At 40.6% G+C, this 20,888-nt stretch overlaps 1 protein-coding gene, 1 long non-coding RNA gene and 1 pseudogene across 2 annotated transcripts in view; all 3 read right to left on the bottom strand.

Annotated features, from left to right (window-relative positions):
• The window catches only part of LOC149124333 (uncharacterized), a 34,804-nt gene extending 32,703 nt beyond the window's left edge, over window positions 1–2,101 (bottom strand). The window contains exon 1 of the long non-coding RNA XR_016214282.1: window positions 1,964–2,101. This is a non-coding gene — a long non-coding RNA (uncharacterized LOC149124333). The remainder of the gene's footprint in view (window positions 1–1,963) is intronic.
• Window positions 1–20,888, bottom strand: part of FHIT (fragile histidine triad diadenosine triphosphatase) — a 1,587,164-nt gene that overhangs the window by 1,519,310 nt on the left and 46,966 nt on the right. The window lies entirely within an intron of this gene.
• Window positions 2,106–3,495, bottom strand: LOC100357324 (activating signal cointegrator 1 complex subunit 1 pseudogene; annotated as a pseudogene).

Here is a 20,888-nt window from a genome sequence, read left to right as displayed (position 1 = left end):
TTCAAAAATACTCCAGCTTCTGTTTAATTAGCCAATTATAACAAATTATCCACTAACCTGTAAAAGAATTAACCTCAGGGAGTACATTTCTAAGATGACCTTTGGAATCCTAATCTGTGAAAATCTTCATTTTATCTACAAGGATACAAATGAATAATCTAGTGAAAATCACTGTAAATTTTGCACATGCAAATTGTATGATTAAACTGGTCACTAATAACTAAATGACACCAAAGCTTTTCTCAAATGTATGCAAATATCCCATACTATTTAAATGTCCATTCAACCAATCAACCAATCTATCTTTGTATTTGCAAAGCACTTCAAAGTTTCCAAAGTATTTTCCCATAATATGTTTTCATTTGACACCTACTAACCTACATTATTTCTTAAAGTTAAAACACACACACACACAAAAATTATTACAAATTTCACCAACACAATTTTGAGTAAAAGATGCCACATTCAAAGGAGGTCATTCTGTATGATTATATTTATCACGTAAAATTGAAAAACAGCAAAATCAGTCTGTGACGTTACAGGGATGATGACGGTGGCCTGAGTCAAAAGCAAGTTTTTAACAGGAAGATGGCACGAGGGTCATACACTGTATCTTATTCTCAGTGCTGGTACTGCAGCATGATTACTTTGGAAATATTCATCCAGGCAAATACTTGGCCATCGCAGTGTTATAGAGGGTAAAGCTGCTGCCTGCAATGCCAGCATCCCATGTGGGCACCAGTTCAAGTCCCAGCTGCTCCACTTCCAATCTGGCCTGGGAAAGCAGTGGAAGATGGCCCAAGTCCTCGGGCCCCTGCACCCACATAGGAGACCCAGAGGAAGCTCCTGGCTCCTGGCTTTGGATTGGCACAGCTCTGGCCATTGCAGCCAATTGCGGAGTGTACCAGCAGATGGAAGACCTCTCTCTCCTTCCTCTCTCTCCCTCTCTCTCTGTGCCCCTCCTTCTCTGTGTAACTCTTTCAAATAAATAAATAAATCTTTGTTTTTAAAAAAAGACAAATGCTCAGTATCTGCAAGCATACAAATCCTATAAGTATCTTAAATGATAGTTTTCAAAAAGCTCATGGAAAATGGAATTAAAAGGTAAGGTTTATTTTAGTACCAAATTATTGAAACACACGAATGAGTTTTGAAAAACTGCATTTTAAGAACATTTTGAAGATCCTTTGTTTGCAAGAATTTCAAAAATTTTGTGCCAAAATAAACTTTTAATTTTATTTTTCCATGAACTTTTTGAAATTCGCCCAATGTTTGTACAAAACATCGAGAAAAAACGTTTTCTCCCTTCAGATGTCTATTAGCTGGAGCAAACAAAATACACACCAGGAAAGAGGATGGGTGATCTGAAAATACTTAGAAGTCTGACTCTGCAAACTACTGAGCTGCTGAGAGTCTTATTAGTACCTGTTACCATTCCTTTGTCTCACAGCATTGAGCAATTTATATAGCCATTCACTGTATTAATTCCTGTAATGAAAATGTGAGGTTTATAGTCAATCATAATTGTGCCCTACAAATTCCAGAAAACATTTGCTAGAATGTGGGCCTCTGATGGCTCAGTAAATGACAGAGCAATGTGGTAAATGTTCATAACAACAGCTCATTAACAATTGCATGTAAGATGTAAACACTTGATACATTATAAGAAGCAGCACTACAGATTAGGTTCATTTAGCTTTACAGGAAGTCAGAAGACAGTACATTAAAGAGATCTTCTTTTCCTTCTCAACAATCAATACATTAAATAGTAGGTTAAAACCTAATCTTGTTTTCAATTTCCATAAGTAAGAAATGTGAAGACAATGGGAGTTCAACCTCATCTTCTCTTTCCCAGTTTCTAGCATTTATTCATTTATTATTTATTTGAAAGGTAGACACACAGATAGATATATATATATAGAGAGAGAGAGAGAGAGAATCTTCCATCCACTGGTTCACTCACCAAATGGCTACAACAACAGGGGCTGGGCCAGGCAGAAGCCAGGAGCCAGGAGGTTTCTTCAGGTCCCCCAGGTGAGTGCAGGGGCCCAAGCACCCAGGCCATCCTCCACTGCCTTCTCAAGAGCACCAGCAGGGACCTGGATTAGAAGTGGAGCACCCAGACTCAAATTGTTGCTCACATGGACACTGGCAGAGGCTTAGACTTCTATGCCACAGGGTCAGCCCCTCTAGTATTTTTTTTAAAGACAGGAAATTTTATGTGTATTTTATCACACACACAAAAAAATAATAACCTGAAGAAAAAAGTAGAACAAGCCAAGAGTTATAGACACCAAGTTGTCCCTGTGCCACTACAGTCCTGGCTGATGCTCTGATGGCAGTGGACAACTCCAGAGGCACCAGTGAGTCAACAGGAACCACCCAGGAAAGTCACCATACAAATGTCCACATCCCTCCTCGGCAGTTAACATGAAGACACTCTCCTTCAGCACCTCGCGAGGATGTTCGAGTTCCAGTGCTTCCCGGGATCTACCTCAAGAAAAGTCAACCTGTCCACCACAGGCAGTGTTTCCAAAGCTGTCTATTGTGCCCCTCTGAGAGAACTGAATGGAACTGAGCTTGAAGGAACCAAAACAGAAAATTTCAAACAACTTTAAAATGTTTCCACCATCAAGTGATTCTTTCTTTGAAGAAATATTTGCCATCTGCTATGTAGAGATTGTCCCTGCCTCCAGCATTTGGATCTTTCGTGCAGAGCGTATGCATGACTGTGGCATGTAGTTTCGCACTATTCCACCTTTCACTACGAGCTCAGATGCATGGAAATGTCCCAGTTCTCAACCAACTAACTCCTGCAGCGTGTAAATGCCATCTCTCCTATGGACTTTGGCATAAACAACTTCCACCATGCCAGGATCATCATTCATATATTCTATCCCTACCATCTCAACTTCCATGGGTTTGCCCCCAGAAATGTCATTAATAAATTCCTCTTTGCACTGCTGTAGCATTCCACATGTCTATTGGATCTCTTCCTCATTCCACAGTACTAACATCCAAATTGTTAAATGAAGCTTTTTGGGATTCTGGAAAAAGGTGCTATCCACGATCCATGGAGCACTTCTCTAGAACTGCCTTCTGGAACTTCAGAAATCCTTCCTGAATCTCAGCTTCATTGAGGAAGACAGCAAGGAAGTGAGTGAAGGGCTGCTTTTTTCTAAAAGTGTCCAAAAGAACATTAATCCGAAGTCAAGCTGATATTATCCTATTTTGATACTGCTGGTGATTACTATTTCCCTGTCTTGTCCAGGCTTAGGAATGCTGATAGAAGTCTCCAACTCTATTTTCTTCCTTGTGTCCCCTCTTTCCAACTATGTGCTTGTAGAGCAGGCTGAGAGCTCTCATAGTGGAACAGAAACCTTGTGCAGTCTGCTCCACATTGTAGGCATCACAGAGCTCATCAGTATACTCCATGGAGCCTTGCTAAAAGTCCTCACCTTCTTCATGTTGACAGGTCTTTTCTTGGATGGGGTTTTTCCTAGAAGGTCTTTTATTGGATGGGGTTTTTCCTAGAATTCTGCCCCCTCAATTCTTAAAAGCTGTGAGCACAGAACTTCCATGACACTGTCTCCAAATAACATTCTGGTGAGGTCCTGCAGGGAGTAGGGAAATGGAGAAAGTGGGAGGCGAAACAGGAGGCTGCCACAGTGTAAGGATCAAAGGAGGCCGGCGCCGCGGCTCACTAGGCTAATCCTCCGCCTAGCGGCGCCGGCACACGGGGTTCTAGTCCCGGTCGGGGCGCCGGATTCTGTCCCGGTTGCCCCTCTTCCAGGCCAGCCCTCTGCTGTGGCCAGGGAGTGCAGTGGAGGATGGCCCAGGTGCTTGGGCCCTGCACCCCATGGGAGACCAGGAAAAGCACCTGGCTCCTGGCTCCTGCCATCGGATCAGCGCGGTGCGCCGGCCGCAGCGCGCCGACCGCGGCAGCCATTGGAGGGTGAACCAACGGCAAAGGAAGACCTTTCTCTCTGTCTCTCTCTCTCACTGTCCACTCTGCCTGTCAAAAAAAAAAAAAAAAAAAAAAAGGATCAAAGGACCAGTTTCTAGCGTTTAGGGAACATCAACTTGAATTGCGTTTGTAAGCCTTCCAAGACTTAATAGCAGGGTTACAGCTACCTATGAAATAATTATTATTTCAAGAAATAAGTTGAGGGGTAGGTGATTATCTTAAGCTAGTTAAGATGCCCATATCAAAATGCCTAGATTCAATTTCCAGCTCCAGCTCCAAATTCCAGCGTCTGCCAGTGCAGACCCAGAAGGCAGCAGGTAGTTGGGCCTTGCCACTCACATGGGAGACGTAGACTGATTTCATGGCTCCAGCCTAGTACAGCCCTGACTCTTGCAAGCCTGTAAGGAATGAAACAATGGACAGAGTATGCACTATCCCCTCTTTCTCACTTCTGCCTCTCAAGTAAACAAAAGCAAAAAGAAAAACAAGAAAGAAACTGATTTGGTCACAAAAAGTACTAAACAACATATTAGCTGATTTAATATACCTGATTTTATTCAACAGACCCAAGAACTCTGGGGCAGTGATCTCATAAATGATGTTAACACCTATGTGCAAGCAAAAAACAGACTTACAGAGTGTGGCTTCACTTGTCAATCATAATGCAGAATGGGAGACAATGGAGTCACCATTTTAGGACTGAATTCCTTTAAGTTACCAATCTGATACTTTTACAAGATAGAGACATTTGAATAAACTTTATTACCACCTTTTTTTCTTTCTAAGAAAAAAGAAAAATGAGGAATTCAGTGGTATAGGTTCATTTCCCCCATTTATACCAAATATAAGAAAAGTAAATATTCTTAAATATTCTTAGCTTGACAAATCATCTATTTGGGACAGAGCAGCCTATATTATCCGAAAGCAATTAACTGTTTTTGTCAACACACAGAACTTAGCCCCTAACTAAATAAAATTCCAATGAAATAATGACCAAGAATTGCAATAATAGTAATATAATTTGCTTTTCTTATTTTTTCTGTCTCGCTTATCAACAGAGGCCATAGCAAGTAAATAAATAAGTATTGTGGTAGTGTCAATGTTTTTCTCTACTAGAAGGATGGAAAATTACTTTGTGCATTAATAACTACTCCACTGCATTTAGGAAAAGATGCAGGCCTTTTAGGAATGGGTATTCCTTCAGGCACTTGCAGAAAATACCCACCCAACCAAACACATTATGGGAATGGGGGAAAAAAACACTCAGAATCACAGGGCTGAAGGGAGCCCAGTAAGTCACCTGTCTCACCAGGTACAGATTACCCGCAAATTTCATTTCATTCCACCATCACAGACTTTTTTATTCCCTGTGTTCCCTCTCCTGGCTGTACTCAAAGACCAAATACCTCTACCAAGCTAACAAGCCCTGGAATCCTGCCATGTCAAGTCCACCTGAAATTACACTCACTTGTTCTCGTTCTGAGCCTAATTACTATTCCTTGTTATGACAATCGTTCCTGTCCCTTAGAAAAAATGGTTCATGAATAGACTGCAGGGCTATTTTGGGGCACATGAAATAAACATACTATTGATTCTATTGCATTTCTGTTCTGTAAGTGTATGGTTAGATCATCACTACTATTAATCCTGGCTGCTGTAGATCCAGGGCTATTTTGCCTATTCTAACTACCGTTAGTCCATGCTCACACAGCATTTAATGAAGAAGAACCCTGTGGTGGCATGCCACACAGTTACACAAAATTGGATGTTATGAAAGAGGAATTGCTTTCTCTACAGCACAACCATTAACTGAATGGGAAAAGCCTGGGTACCATGAATCATCTGCAACATGGGAGAATCCAATCCTGATGGGTGAAGTTGAATTCAAGGGTTTTCTCCTCACCATGATCAATCACATTATCTTCCTAAGAAGCAAACATGGTATTCTACAGTTAGAGTTTGAAAAGTACAAATAACCACATCAAAAGATACGATCATTCCAAAATGTCAGTTATTCACATACCCCTTGCATGATCTCTGTATCTGTGACCAGTGTTCTATCATTAAAACAATATTTTTCTTTAAATCAATTCAACTTTTCCAAACTAAATTAAATTTTGAAGTCAATTCCTTATCACCACTATAATATGCAATGTCATCTGTTTATACATTATATATAGCCAATATTACTAGCCATAAGTAGAAGAAAACTGGACAAATTGGAAGCAACTAATGAAAAATGTATTTGATCATCTCTTTTCATGTACAACATAAAATACTAAAATAAGCTGATGGTTTAAATTCATACTAAGACTTAAATCAATGTGCATACATGTATTAAAAATTATGTTATTCCATAAATATGGACAGTTACTATGTGTTAATATAGACACATACACATGAGCATAACTTAAAAATTTTGTAAACAATGGAATTAGAACATAATGCACATTTCCTTCACTTTATTAAGCAGTCTCATATGTATAAGAAGTCATATATATACATATATATGTATATGTATAAGTGTGTGTGTGTGTGTATATATATATATAAAGACTTCTCAACACCCCTCCATCTTGTCCCCTTAATGTGATTAACTGGGGGAGGGACACCAAAAGATGCAGTCAGGCCACTGAGATCTGAACAAGCACATGTTAAGGCCGGGTGCCGGGGGTGAGGAGAGTCAGATGTCACAAACCATGAGAAGTAAGGGTATAAAAGGGCAGGCTGTGACCCATTTGATGAGTATTTTTATCTGGGGCTGTCCCTAAATGTTTGTCACAAAGGAAGCGTTCTGTGCTGTTTGAAGGTCCTTCCTCTGCTTCTAGGAACCATTTCTTTTAGACACATACGTCTGAGCTCACAAATTACCCATCACAAAGAAATCACACGTTGCTAAGAGGTCTCTTCATTGTGGCTGACAGTGCAGAACAAATGGCAATCCCTGTGCTGAGATCAGATTTCTGTAATACTAACTGAGGTTCCCAACAGGAGGAGATACATTACCTAGAGGTTATCCCAAGAACTTCTGGAGCAAGATCCTGAATTCTGATACTTTTTGTCATATTTGCCACAATGTACCATATGTTCTAGTTCTCTGAGTATCCTCTTCAGTTTCTCAATTCTTTCATCATCTTTCTGTTGCTCAAAACACCTAGCTCTCAGCATCATGGGTAACCAAGGTATTAAAAAAGCAAGTGAATGCATCTGAATGAATTATGAATGAAATAAAACAGATCAGCTTTGCACCAAGGATCATCTGCATGCCTACAGCATTGTCCCAAAATGTCCCAGTCATATCCAAGGTTATCAAGGAATACAGAACAAATCCATTGGCGTTCTTCCATGCTTTCTGAGAAATGATAGGTTCTTCTCTCCTTGCGCTGTTTTGACAAAATCTTGATTTACTCTCCTACTGAAAGTGCTTCCTTCTTACAAATTGTGCAACCTTGGTCTACTTACTTAACCTCTCTGAACTTTGATTCCCTCATCTGTTCATTACTGAAGAATAACATTTGCTCTTTGAGTTTTGATCAGATCAAATGAGAGATGCAGTCATTAAGGCAAAGTAGGTTAAGCTGCCACTTGGGATACTCACATCCCATACCATGGAGTTCCGGTCTGAGTCCCAGCACCTCTGCTTCTTTCAATCTGGCTTCCTGCCAATGCACACTGGGAGGCAGTGGATGATGCCTCAAGAACTTGCATCCCTGACACTCACGTGGGAGACTGGGATGGAATGCCTGGCTCCTTCCTGGCTTCAGCCTGGCCTAGCCTTAGCTGTTGTAGGCACTTGAGATGTAAACCAGCTAATGGAACATATGATCTCTTTCTCTCTCCCTCTCCCCCACCCCATCCCAAATGCTCTTTCAACTGGATGAAAATAAACATTTACAAAAATGATTAGAAGAGAGAGTTCAAGAAAACTGCTTAATTACCACATGGCCTGCTCTATACCAAAAGGTAAGACACTAGCTACATTTTTTGGCCAGATCAAAAAATCAGGATAAATATCAATACAGAAATGGCCCATATGGTCACAATATCACACCTACATGCTTTAGTTCTGCTGGCTTCATATCTTCTCTGTTTACCAATATCAAGGTTTTTCATGTTTATAGAGGATGGAGCAGGTTAGTAGGAACCCGTGGCATTAAATAGTACAGTCTCATATGCAACCATTATTCAGACATGCATCTTAACTAATGTATCCTGGGTTGATAGTGAGCATAATTCATTCTCATTTGGAAAGCCCCTGATTTTTTCACTTCTTACACGCTCTGAATCTCCTCTACTTGGAACACCCATAGAGATCCCCTAGTCTCTAAATCAGAATGATGAGCACCTGCAGCCACAGGAGGGGAAATTCAGGATTTGATGCCTCTAATATTTTTCAGACAGAAAATATTCTCCCAATGCCTCTAACCCAGGAGATTGTAAACTACTCTGACATCTCAGCTGTTGCCCCTCCAAGCAGATTCACACACCCATAGGCTAACACCCTCTCTGGGCAGGCATCCACTTGTGTTTACAGTTATTCATTATGACTGCTTATACGCAGACTATGCCTTTGGCGTTAAACCGAATGGCCCCATAGACTCCTAGTCCAAGACAGCCGGAAGATACAGACACACATTAAATAAGACACCGGCATGAAAACTGCACTGCCTTCCTTGAGCTGCACAGACTGAAACCAACCTGCTACAGAGTCCTCCAGAGCCCCAGGGTGGTATAGGGCAGAGCAAGGTACTCAGGATGAACAATCTCAAGTGCTTCAGGGTCAGAAAACTTTCCCAGGACTTCTTCCATGTTTGTCTGTAAGCAAATATGTCAGCTAGGAACAGAAGTCAACTCTTGTGCAGGGGAATCACCTTGAACTAGAAAGACCAACATGCATTCTGGCCGCCAGGGTCAGCTGCTGCCCTTCTGAGTTAATGCTTATCTATTGTGAGTCCACACATCTCTCTCTCCAAAAGCACACAATGGAAAAGCTCCAATCTCCATCTGCGGTCATTTAAATAGAGAGACGCAGGGTGATGGGGTGGGAGTGGGAGGTAGGAGGGAGCAGATAATGACATCAAGAGGTGGCCTCCAGACCTGAGAATCCACCAGAATGAAGGGCCTCTGTTGAAACAAGGAGAATACACCTTCTCTCAAAAGGGCTGTTAGACACAGTCACATAATCAGAGTGAATCTAAGAACTCTAGAAGGAGCAGCACATTTCCCCCACTGACACAGCTGTATTGAAAAATCAACCCATGGCTCTAAGGGGAAATGAAAAAACACAACCAGTCATTTCTAGCATGGCATCCAATCTTCATTTTTTGCCCCTTCAATTCTCAGTTCAAGTACAAACAGACTTTTTTCACCCCTTAATGCAGGAAAAGGATTAAGTAAGCAGAATGCTTTCTGAGTTCTGTGTAGCATATGTTCATAAGCTTTCCTTTTGTCGGGCTGATGGATTCATTCTGGAGTAGGGTTAAGCCGGAGCAAGGCAATTGGGCAGGCTCACATTTGCTTTATCAGGAGAAGCAAGCACCGACTTCAGGGGCCACCCCTGCAGCTTCCTGGAACCCTGAGGGGGATGCTGATTATTTCCCTTACAGGAATACTCAAGCTGAGCCATGCGGCTTTGCAAAAGAGCAAATGAGCTTCATTCAAATTATCCTCAGGCAAGTAGTGGTCAAGGGGACCAGAGTGATCATTATCATACAAACTTAATTTCTGACTAACTTCCACAATCAGCCCATTCCTGTGAAAGTCAGGCATGGACCTTGGGGTCAGTCTTCCAAGCTATCTCAGCCTAAGGATGGCATTCAGCAGTGGACATGCTTGCCAGCTCTTCCTGTGTACTTCTATGTGCTGTATCCACAACTGAAAGAACACAGTGCAGCCCCTGATAATGCAATAGAGGAATTCTTAATATTCACACTATACAATTATATAGCAAAAGCAGTATGTAACATTTACTTAAAAGCTCTATCTACAGAGAGAACTACCTGAAAAAAAAAAATTCCAAAATGCTGCAGGTAGTCACCTCCAGGCAGTAGAATTAGCAGCAATTTCTACTTTCTTCTCTTTGGCTCATCTGGTTTTCAAATATTCTAAAATGCAAATATACTGCTTTTGTAATAGCAATGAAGTAATTATAAAATGATTTAAAGATATTGACTGGCATTTACAAAAAGATTTTATCTGCAAAACAAAGAAGCATTTTTCATTAAAACAATTTAATTGACTGGCACTGTTAAGCAAAACAACCGACATCATGTTTCACATTCAACTTTATTATTATCACCATCACTACTTCTTGAGACCCTTCTATATGCAGTAGAAAATTAACAGTATTCAACTAAATAACCTAGGTGATAACTAAGTTATTCATGTCCTTGGGACTAAACATATATTACTATTAAAGATCTGAAAAGTAACATTTAACAGGGGTGATAATCCATCTGCCTGCCCTATATTCCACCTTCCCGGAGAGTCTCTTCCAAAGCTGCCAAGTAGGATTAAGTAGAATTAAGCAGGCAGCTAGCCAGGTAGACCCTGTGCCCTGAGCCACAGCAGGCTCCAATAAGGGGGAGCACCTGACCCACATCAAGCCATTCAGAGTCTTTCCCCAAGGTATAAGAAATGGAAGGGTTAGAATTTCAGTCTCCAGCCACCTAAGTGGGGCAGAAGAAGCTGCAGGGGTAGCCATATTGGACCAGATATGCAGAGGCCAGTTTGTAGGGAAAACAGGCTATGTGGCTCCTGCAACAATCAACTGATCTTTAGAATGGAGACACAGAGACAGAGTGTAACAGACATGTTTATCCCCATTTACTTGTCCCACTCATGTTCGTTCTTGAGGATCTACTATTTCCTGTCCCATGCCTCAGAAGGCTAACTATACAACCTATCCTCAAATTAGTCAGTTGTCCTAAGGCCTTATAGTCAAAATCCCATCTTTTGTTTTTGTTTTTGTTTTTTTTTTTTCTGAAAACAAATTATCCTTAAGATGTAGTTGCAAGGTTTAAAACTCTGACCCCTCTTTCCCCACTGATTACATGCTGATTCCCTCCTGCCACCATTCTTTCAGATCACAACTTCAGCATCACTGACTCAGAAAAGCCTTCTCTGACTGCTCTCCATGAAGGGGCCTGATCCGCTTCACCACCTGAAGTTTCCTAAATAGACCTTAACACAACTTTCAGCCATATATGCATTGTTGGTTTAGCAGTTATGATCTGTCTCCCTTGCTAGAGGATAAAATCATCAGCAGAACCCATGTTCCTTGTGACTCTCACTGCCCATTCCTGGCTCATCACAGGTCAACGGTATTGAATGCATCAGTCAGTGAAGTATGTGACTACATATTCACACACTCAACATACAAACAATTACCACACACTTAAGATTCACTGCTTTCTTGGTAAGGAACTAATGATCCAAAGAAGGAGACTGGATCTGCATGCAAAAATAGGAAATATGCTCAACAGCAGATACAACTGAAGGCCCACCTAACAATCATTCCTCTCTTCTGCTTTATGGGTTTAGCCCTGTGGTGGTTAGGGTTACCGTGAGGAGAGTTCTGTGTCAGCAAGATTGGGCCATGTGGTACCCAGATTAAACTTTTGGAATATGTCTGCTAGCATGTTTCATGATGAGATTAACTTTACTGAGTGAACTCCCAAGTCCTCCCAAATCCACTCTCAAGCCTTCAGATGCAATTGAGTTATACCTCCAATCTTCCTGTGTCTCCAGCTCACAGAGGATAGACCATCGTGACTTCTAAGCCCCCCATAATCAGGTGAGCCAACCCCTCATAATAAGCAAGCACAAACATATAAATAACCTCCATATAAATAATATAATAATATAATAACCATATAAATAATTCTCCAGAGAATCCTAGTGCAAGCCCATTTTATTACAGTACCCTCTCTAAACAAAGCAATGTGCCAGGGAAGGTGAGGTTATCCTAGTTATAGGACACATCCTGATTAAAACAAAGATAGAGTTAAAATGCTCAGATATCCATCCCTTGAGCTCTGCGAGCAGCTGGTAATGACCAAGCAGTTAAAGTCCGCATCTCTACTGCACCAGGCAACCTACAACTGTGAAAATGTTCTCTGCTTACTTAAGGTGCTGACCAACATTTTATTTTCCATGTGTCCCATAAGGAGAACAGAGTTGTGAAGAACCAATCTAAGCCTTTTAAGGTAATCTTTTTGTATATAACAGTATCTTATTTAGGAAGGAGTATGAGGAAGCAATTGGCTAAACAAGACTTCTAGGGAAGCCCGCTGAGTGTTATAAGAAAGGAGCTTTGCTTTTATTCACAGTCACACAAGAACAGATCATCTCTTTTTGCCAATGGATGCCACTATTTGTGCAAGTAGCTTCCAAAAATGAAGCACTTGACTTAGGACAATAGAAGCAGCCAGTCTGAGATCAACAAACTCAACGCACAGAAAATGGCAGAGGAAAACCAACAAAGAACAGGGACTTTGATGACATCAATTGAGCCACTGAATTAATAAAACCTGGGGCTGCACCATCCTTGCCTCATGAGGTCTTTAAATTTGAGATAACTCACATTTATTATTCTAATGTGTTTTATTTTGTGGATTTTCAAATGTAAGCTGGTAGAGCAATTCATAAAATAATTGACAATGCTTAGCAATCTGTCAACAGCCTGGTGCCCAAAATCCTCTTCCTGCTACACAGTGACAGCCATCAAAGGCACCCTAGTGGGTCCCCAGTTGCTTGTCACTAGAGAAACGTTGATTTTGGTTAGATTTCAGACCCTCACAGCCAGGATTCTGTAATGCTTTCCCATCAATCACAACATCCATGGGGCTCAGCAGGTAGACATAGAGAGGGTGGTATGTTTTTTTCTTTTCATTCCCTTATTTTTTTTTTTTTTTTGAGCCATTTTGAGTTAACTTGTTGATTATTTGCAGTCCAAAGCATCTTCAGTGATAAATCTATCTTCACATAATTAGCAGCAAATTTATGTGGCCTCCTCCTAGCAAAGATTCAGGAGAAAATGGTGCAAAGAGTCATAATTCCATCCACATTGCCCAAAATCCTTCAATGATGCATCCTAAGTGACTTTTTCACAAAATGAAAGACAACTGGGATGCCAGGAAAAGGATTAATCATATGATCATCTGACACTCATCATGAGAATCACAAAGCACCCCCCGAAAGGGGAAGCATCACCTTGTCTCAGTGTTGAATTAGGAGTAGCATAATTTAAAAGCACTAATCTATATCTTTAGTTATCCCTCCTGAATATACTTTTCCCTTTCTCATCTTAGAAGCTTCAACAAACTTTGCCTTCTCTTTGTCCCAGAAGCAAGTTCAAGGTCAAGCAGAAGATACTACAAGGCAATCCTCAATCCCATCATCTCCACCTCCAATTAAGGAATTGTTTTCCCAAAGCCTAAATTCACTGAAAGGTTTGACACCAACAGAAAGGACACAGATAATAATCAGTGTAGGTTGCTGAGTGTTACTCACAACTGTTCCACTTCCTCTGATCTTGTTAAGGTAGACAGTTGATACTGAGTTAGAATTGGGCTTTAGATCCAGGCATTTGACTCAGTAGTTAAAAGGTCACCTGGGGTGCCTACATCCCATCTTGGAATACCTGGGTTTGAGTCTTGGCTCCACTTCCATATCCAGCTTCCTGCTAGCACATATCCTGCAAAGCAGCATACACTTGGATCCTGGCCACCCATCTGGGAAATTAAGATTCAGTTCCTGGCTTGTGACTTCAGCCTGGCCCAGCCATGGCTATCTTGGGCATATGGGGAATAAACCAGCAGATGGGACCATACTTTCTGCTTTTCTCTGCTCTCTGCCTTTCAAATAAATAAACAAATTAATACTTTTAATATGATTTTACAAAACAGAATTCAGCTTTCCTGACACTGAAGAGAAGCAGGAGGTTTTGTAGTCTTTTAAAGTAGTGAAGGCTGGCACCCTGCTTCCTGTACAATGCCAAGGAAGTGACAAGGTGAAACCAAATCCCCCAAATTTGAATGCAGATGTTAGATACCATCAGGCCCTGGTCTCCTAACCACCCTCATCTTAACTCATTGAATTGAGGAAGTACAGTAAGACCTACAAAATTTTCATCACAGGACTCACGGGGTCATTTGTTCTCCAATAAATAACACCTTGGTAATCAGTATTATCTTATTAGTTTCATTTAGAGGAATTCCAGGTCTGGGCTAGAAAGTAACTACCACCTACGTGTAGTCCCCAAGCTGACTAAAGCCCACTTGGCCATAAAAAACATCTCTGAAAATATGGCACTGCTGACCAACCAGGAACTTGGACAGGAGCTGAAAATGTAACTAGACAAAATAACCACTGTGACTCAAATCAACCCCTTATCAAGTAGACAAACCCCAAAATGCAGCTGTCCCCTATCTTCTGTTCCTCTTATTCTTGACTCCTTCCTTGTGACATCCTTAAAAACTCCAAAACACATTCATTCAGCAAAGCATTAGTTCATTAGACTCAGAAGTACGCTGCCCTTCATATGTCGACAAAATAAACTTTCTCTTTGCTTTATCCTCAAACCTTGTCTTCATCATTTTGACTGGCTCCAAGGACAGGGATCAAGCTTTTGGTAGCAAGGGCTTTTGATGGGGATGCTGGGAAAATGAATACTGGGTCCTTGAAATCACAGTGAAGATCACAAACTTCTTTGCACAGTTAGCAGGGCTGCCCAGTAATCATGAGCAAAGAGCCTCTCTGGATGACCAATTTGGAATAAAGTTTGGAAGACCTTTTCTGTATTTTGGTAGACCTGCAGCACTTTTGCATCAAATGATCCTAATTCAGTAAAAACACAAAATATCATTGAGATACAACTTCCTAACATTGGGAGAGTGGGCGGCGTGGAAATGTAACCAAGTATGCATGTATGAATGCATGTCTCCACGTCCTACTACCTTAAAAAGTGAAAAATGGCCGGTGCCGCAGCTCACTTGACTAATCCTCCGCCTGAGGCACCGGCACCGGGTTCTAGTCCCTGTTGGGGTGCCGGATTCTGTCCCAGTTGCTCCTCTTCCAGTCTAGCTCTCTGCTGTGGCCCGGGAAGGCAGTGGAGGATGGCCCAAGTGCTTGGGCCCTGCATGCGCATGGGAGACCAAGAGGAAGCACCTGGCTCCTGGCTTCGGATCGGCGCAGCACTCTGGCCGTGGCAGCCATTTGGGGGGTGAACCAATGGAAGGAAGACCTTTCTGTCTCTCTCTCACTGTATAACTCTGCCTGACCAAAAAAAAAAAAAGGAAAAAAAGTGAAAAACTTTGATTAAGCAGAGAGTTCCATAGCTAATGAATATTATTAAATATTTTCAAAACATTCAATTGACAATAACAGATTGCTTTTATTTTATTTATTTCTTAATTATGTCATGTCCATTTATTAGAATGTATTTCCCTCAATGTCCTATGAATTAATGAAGGTTGAATATAAAATAAAAGAAGTACCATAGATGTATAGTACGTTAAGTGCTAAGATTCCAAAATAATACAAAAGCATTTTCAAATCTCACATGGGACTCGAAGTGACAATGTTCTTGGAGGAAATATTCTCTAATAATACTTACCAACTTCAGAGGGTGCTGGGAAGCTCTATTAACACCAAGGGAACTTTTAGATCTTCAAATAAAAGCACTATAGAAATGCAAAGTATTATTATTATAGTTCTGAAATAATTTCACACCTAAGGATGAGAAAACCCCAGGCCAAATTTTACAGCTTCTTTCCTGCCAGATAAACAAGAAATGCCACAAGCATGGGGAAGGAATGGAAATCAAACAGAACAAAGACATCAAAGCTTCTATCTTACTATAGCTTTATGTTGCCTTAGATGTCATTTTAGGGAACTCTGAGAGGGAAAAAATGCATCCCTTAAAGTTTAGGGTTAAGCAGTGACCATGTTCTCTTTGCTTTTGAACCAGATAAAGTAACGACCAGCAGAGCAGAAAAAAGCGGCTGTGTCCATGTCTATAGAGCACAGGCCTCGGAAAGCACTTGCCAAATTTTACAATTGCCAGATCTACCGTTAGCTGACCACCCCTTAGTATGAACTCACCTGAGTCAAAGAGCATCTGCTTTAAGAGACCATAGGAATTCTACTCAGGTACTGAGAGTGCTGAGCAAGGCAGGCACGCGCTACTGCGGGCGGTGGTGCTGGTGGTGGAAATGGAGGTGATGATCATAACCATAACCACGGTAATGATGATAATAATTATGATAATTAAAGAACACAAAATAAAGTTCTGAGACCCTGCTGACTCATGGAATCACCTGTGGAATCTTTGAAAATGCAAATTAGTGGTCCTCATCTCAGATCTACTGATTTTGAATGTCTTAGGAGAGAATCTAGGAATTTTTTTATAGTGTAGCCATTAGGATTACAATTTAAGTGATGTTATTTATAAAGAATGCCATAATTAAGGATACAGACATACTGGCTGAGATCTTATCTCAATTCTAACACTGATGAGCTGTGTGACCCTGAACAAAAATACTGAACCATAAGCCAAAATTTCTACAACTTAGAAAAATCTAAAATCAAGAATCTATTGCTACCAACTTCAGAAGTAGATGCCCAGGAAAATAAGAAAAAATTCCAAGAGAGCAAAATGTCATATATTTAAGGAAACCTAAAAACTAGACTATACCAGTTGGCTCAGCAATGGGAAAAATTACATAATAATGATTATGTAAATATTACCTATTGATTTCAACAAAAACTAGGATATCATAACTATCTTAGAAGGTTGTTAGGACCAGAAAGGGTAGGAGTTGGAAATGTCAGTGAACTATTGCTAAAACTGATCTATTAGGAAAAAACAATGTTAAGTGCATTACTTAGAAAAAGAGATGGAAACAGTAGAGGAATCAGAACTGAAATTTGTCAGTTCTGTGGAGGTAATCTGGAGAGAAGGGCAGAGGTAGAAAGAGGGGATAAGTACTATCTCTTTGCATATTTGTTTTCCAGTCCTGTTTTATTTAAGTAATGCAGATGTGGTTTTATTTGGTTGTTAGTTCTTTTTTTTTTTTTTTTTTTTTTTTTTTGACAAAAAATTTCAAAGGGGAGGACATTTGGAGCAGCAGTTAAGATACAACTGGAGATTCCAACATCCCATATCAGAGTTTGAGTGCCACCTCCACTTCTGATTCCAGCTTCCTGCTAATGCACTCCCTGAGAGACAGCAGGTGATGGCTCAAGTACTTGCGTCCCTGCTACCCATGAGAAAGACCTGGATTGAGTCCCAGGATTCTGACTTCAGCTTGATCCAAACCCAGCTACTTGCAGGTATTTGAGGAGTAAACCAGTGGGTAGAAAATGTCTCAATCTCTCTCTCTCTTTCTTTTTCTTTCTTTCTCTCTCTCTCTCTCTCTCTCTCTCTCTCTCTCTCTCTCTCTCCCCCGCCCCGGTTCCTCCCTCTCTGACTTTAAAATAATATTTAAATAATTTTATAAACTTATCTTTTAATTCCATTTTCTATGAACTTTATAAAAGATTTATTTATTTGAAAGACAGAGTTCCCAAGAGAGGGAGAGACAAAGAGGCAAAAGAAGAGAAAGAGAGAAAAAGATATGTTTCATCTGCTGGTTCACTCTCCAAATGCCCACAATGGTTGAGGCTGAGCCAGGCCAAAATCAGGGGCCTGGAACCCCATACAGGTCTACCTCATGGGTACAGGGGCCCAAGGACCTGGGCCATCTTCCACTGCTTTCCTAAGCATATAAAACAGGTAGCTGATGGGAAGTGGAACAGGTGGACCTTAAACCGGCACCTACATGGGATGTTTGTGTTGCAGGTGGTGGCTTAACCAGCTGAGCCACAATATCAGCCCCGGTAAATAATTCAACAAAAATAAAAATGAATTTTAAAGGATAAATCATAAGTGCAATACTGTATTTCTTAGATAATGGGGTTTATAAAGTTTTTCAATTTACAGGAACTTGGTTATTTTTAATCGATTAATATAATCTCTCCAAGTATACCACCAAGATATCTGGAACACAGAAGAGAGCAACAGACACTTTGACCTTGGCACATATGATGTCCTAAAAAGATATATGTTGAAGTAAATTGAGGATGGGAGGGAAAACAACAAAAAAAAACTTCCTTTGTACAATCACAGTTGTAGCAAGAAGGAGATGGCACCTTCTCTTGACTTAAATAATTTAATGATGGGTATGGGCAGAGTTAAGAGAAATCCATAAGGGATGGTCCAGTATCCTGAGTTAGCAAAACTTGTAACTATTACCATGGGTAAAGGCAAGAAAGACAGCTGAAAGACCTACTGCTACAGAACCCAGGGTCACAATAGGAACCACGGCCTTTCTTAGAGAAATACAACCACTGCCAATTCATGTAGGGAATACTGTTCCAACCTCACATTCCCTGATCTTCTCCCAGTATCTTCTACCTGCTTAGACAACAGAAAGTCAATGAACATGAGACTCCAAGGAATGTTTGCAATAGAGGTCGGTGTCCTGAGGCACAGCACCTTATAGGAACTACAGAACAGAGGAACTAGGGAGACTTTCTAGCACAAGCAACCTACAACATGTGGCTGCAGCTGCCTTAATTTTGTTTATTTTATTAATTAATTTATTTGAGACATACATAATTCTCCCATATGCTGGTGCACTCCCCAAAAGCCTATAACATCACCAGGAGCCAGGAACTCAATCCACATCTCCCATGTGGGTGGCAGGAACCCAACTAATTGGGTATCACCTGCTGCCTCTCAGTCTGCACATTAACAGGAAGTTGGAACCATGAGGAACAGAGCTGAGACTCAAACCCTGGGTATCTGACATGGCAGGCAGTTTTTCCCAAGCAGCATCTTACTCAACAGGTCATGCTCCTTTTTTTTTTTTTTTTTAATTTACTTCCTTTTTCTACTAAGTCTCATAAAACAAGCCCCTCAGTATTTCATCTGTTTAATACATAAATATGGCATAATAATGATGCCTTCATATTACATATTTGATATAATTTGCTAAGCACTTTCTTATGTGTTGTCTTTATGTCCTCAAAATTGCCAATGCAGTAGATTAAGGCAAGAATTATCATAGTGTTACAGGTAAATAACTGGAGACCTTCAGGAAAGTTGGGAATCTCAACCAGAATCACAAAGCCAGCAAATGGCAGAGCCACAACTGGAAGGCACAGTGCCTAATACTCCAGCTAAGACTTTCCCCTACATAATGTTATCACGCTATTTATTCACAGTAGGAGTGAAAAAATTAATGTCCCTGTGAAAAAAAAATCATTAACCAGTTTTTTTCAAGGCACTGCAGAGAACATAGTAGTCAGTAGTCAACAAACAAGACACAAGGGCAAGCAGAGAAAATTTGCCCATTCCATTCTCAGGAAACAAGAAGCAATGTCAGAGACTAAAGTAACTTAGTTTTCAATGCCACTTTATACAACATTGAGAAGAAGGTGTTCAGTAGGACAAAAAATGTTCAAAAGGGAAATAAAAATTCAGGGATAGTAAGAAAATACTTAAAAAGTAGAACTGTTTTGTTTGGGGATGCTGGAATAAAGAGAAGAAAACCCGAGTCCCTTCACAATCCCATGCAACAAAGACACCAAGACTACAGAAACTAAAAGGGCTGACCTCTGCCTCTCTTTGCAATCCCAGCCCTAACCCCACATACATAAACATCCTTTGAGAGCTTATAGAAGCAGCCAAGACTGACTTCTTTGTACCAAATGCCGGAGGACTGGGGAGTCCAGCAAAATAGAACTCATTTTCAAGAGCCTGAGAACTCTCTTCTTGTTGTAATCTCTTGCAAAACATTCAGTATCTGTCCTTGGTAGTAAAAAGTAACAAATGGTGTTGTAATCACAAAACCTCCATACACACCAATCTAGCTCACGACTGTATGAAGTACTCTATCAGTTAGCTTTCAGTGGTTGCAAGCAACAGAAACCAACTGGCTAAAATGGGAAGCTCTGTTAGAAGGAAATCAGAGCTCAGCAAACCCATGATAACCTAGAATATGAGGGTTCGAGAACATCAGTAGATAATACAAATATAGAGGAACTGCTACAGTGGTCTCATAGCAGACACTATCAGACCAGAATTCCCATCCAGGACAAAGGAGAATCCTTTAGCTACAGATTCAAATTTTAAAGAACCAGCATCCATTTAACCAAGCTTGCAGTCATACACCTAAAAGAGGCTGAGTGTAGGCACCTGAACAGGGCCCTTGGTTATACTAATTGGACTAATTGTTAGTAAAACTTGCACCATCTTATCTGAAGGGCCATCTTAAGCCTCCCTGACATCTTAAGCTTGCCATCTTGTACAACAAGTTTCGGTTTCTCCAAGATAAGTTTCAGTTTCCTAAGTCCAGTCTGATTTACCAGAAACGAGGTGACCAAACAGCCCAACAATACGTGTCTCCTTCACCCCACCCATTGGAATTCACTGTTCTCCTTCCTCGTCTTTGCTAAGCTATATAAGGCCTGTTCTCCTGTCAGCCTTGTGGACTGACAATAAACTTTTCCCTTACTCCAGTGTTTGGTGTGTTTTGTGGTGGCCTTTCACTAATTATATCTATAGGAAATAAAGGCACTGTTAGAAAAAAATAGCAGATACAGGAAAAGAAAGAGAAGTTGATGTGTGGAGAAGAATATTCCTCTAGCCTTACAAAAGCTTTCAAATTCCTTAAGAATGTAACTAGCAGTGGATTACTGGTTTTTTAAGACTCTAATTTCCTGACTATATTATTTATCACGTGATCACACCTAAAGAAGGTGCATTTCCAGATGCCTACAAAAACTTTCATTTCCAGAGTCCCCAATTCTCATATTACCTCAAAGTTACCTTGAAACATGACCTTCAAAAGGAATAGACTTCTATAAATATCTA

Source organism: Oryctolagus cuniculus, chromosome 10, assembly GCF_051225735.1.
Source record: "Oryctolagus cuniculus isolate XC-2025 breed Fujian yellow rabbit chromosome 10, ASM5122573v1, whole genome shotgun sequence".
NCBI lineage: Eukaryota > Metazoa > Chordata > Mammalia > Lagomorpha > Leporidae > Oryctolagus > Oryctolagus cuniculus.
The sequence above is the reverse complement of the archived record's forward strand: the minus strand, read 5'-3'. Positions and strand labels throughout refer to the sequence as shown.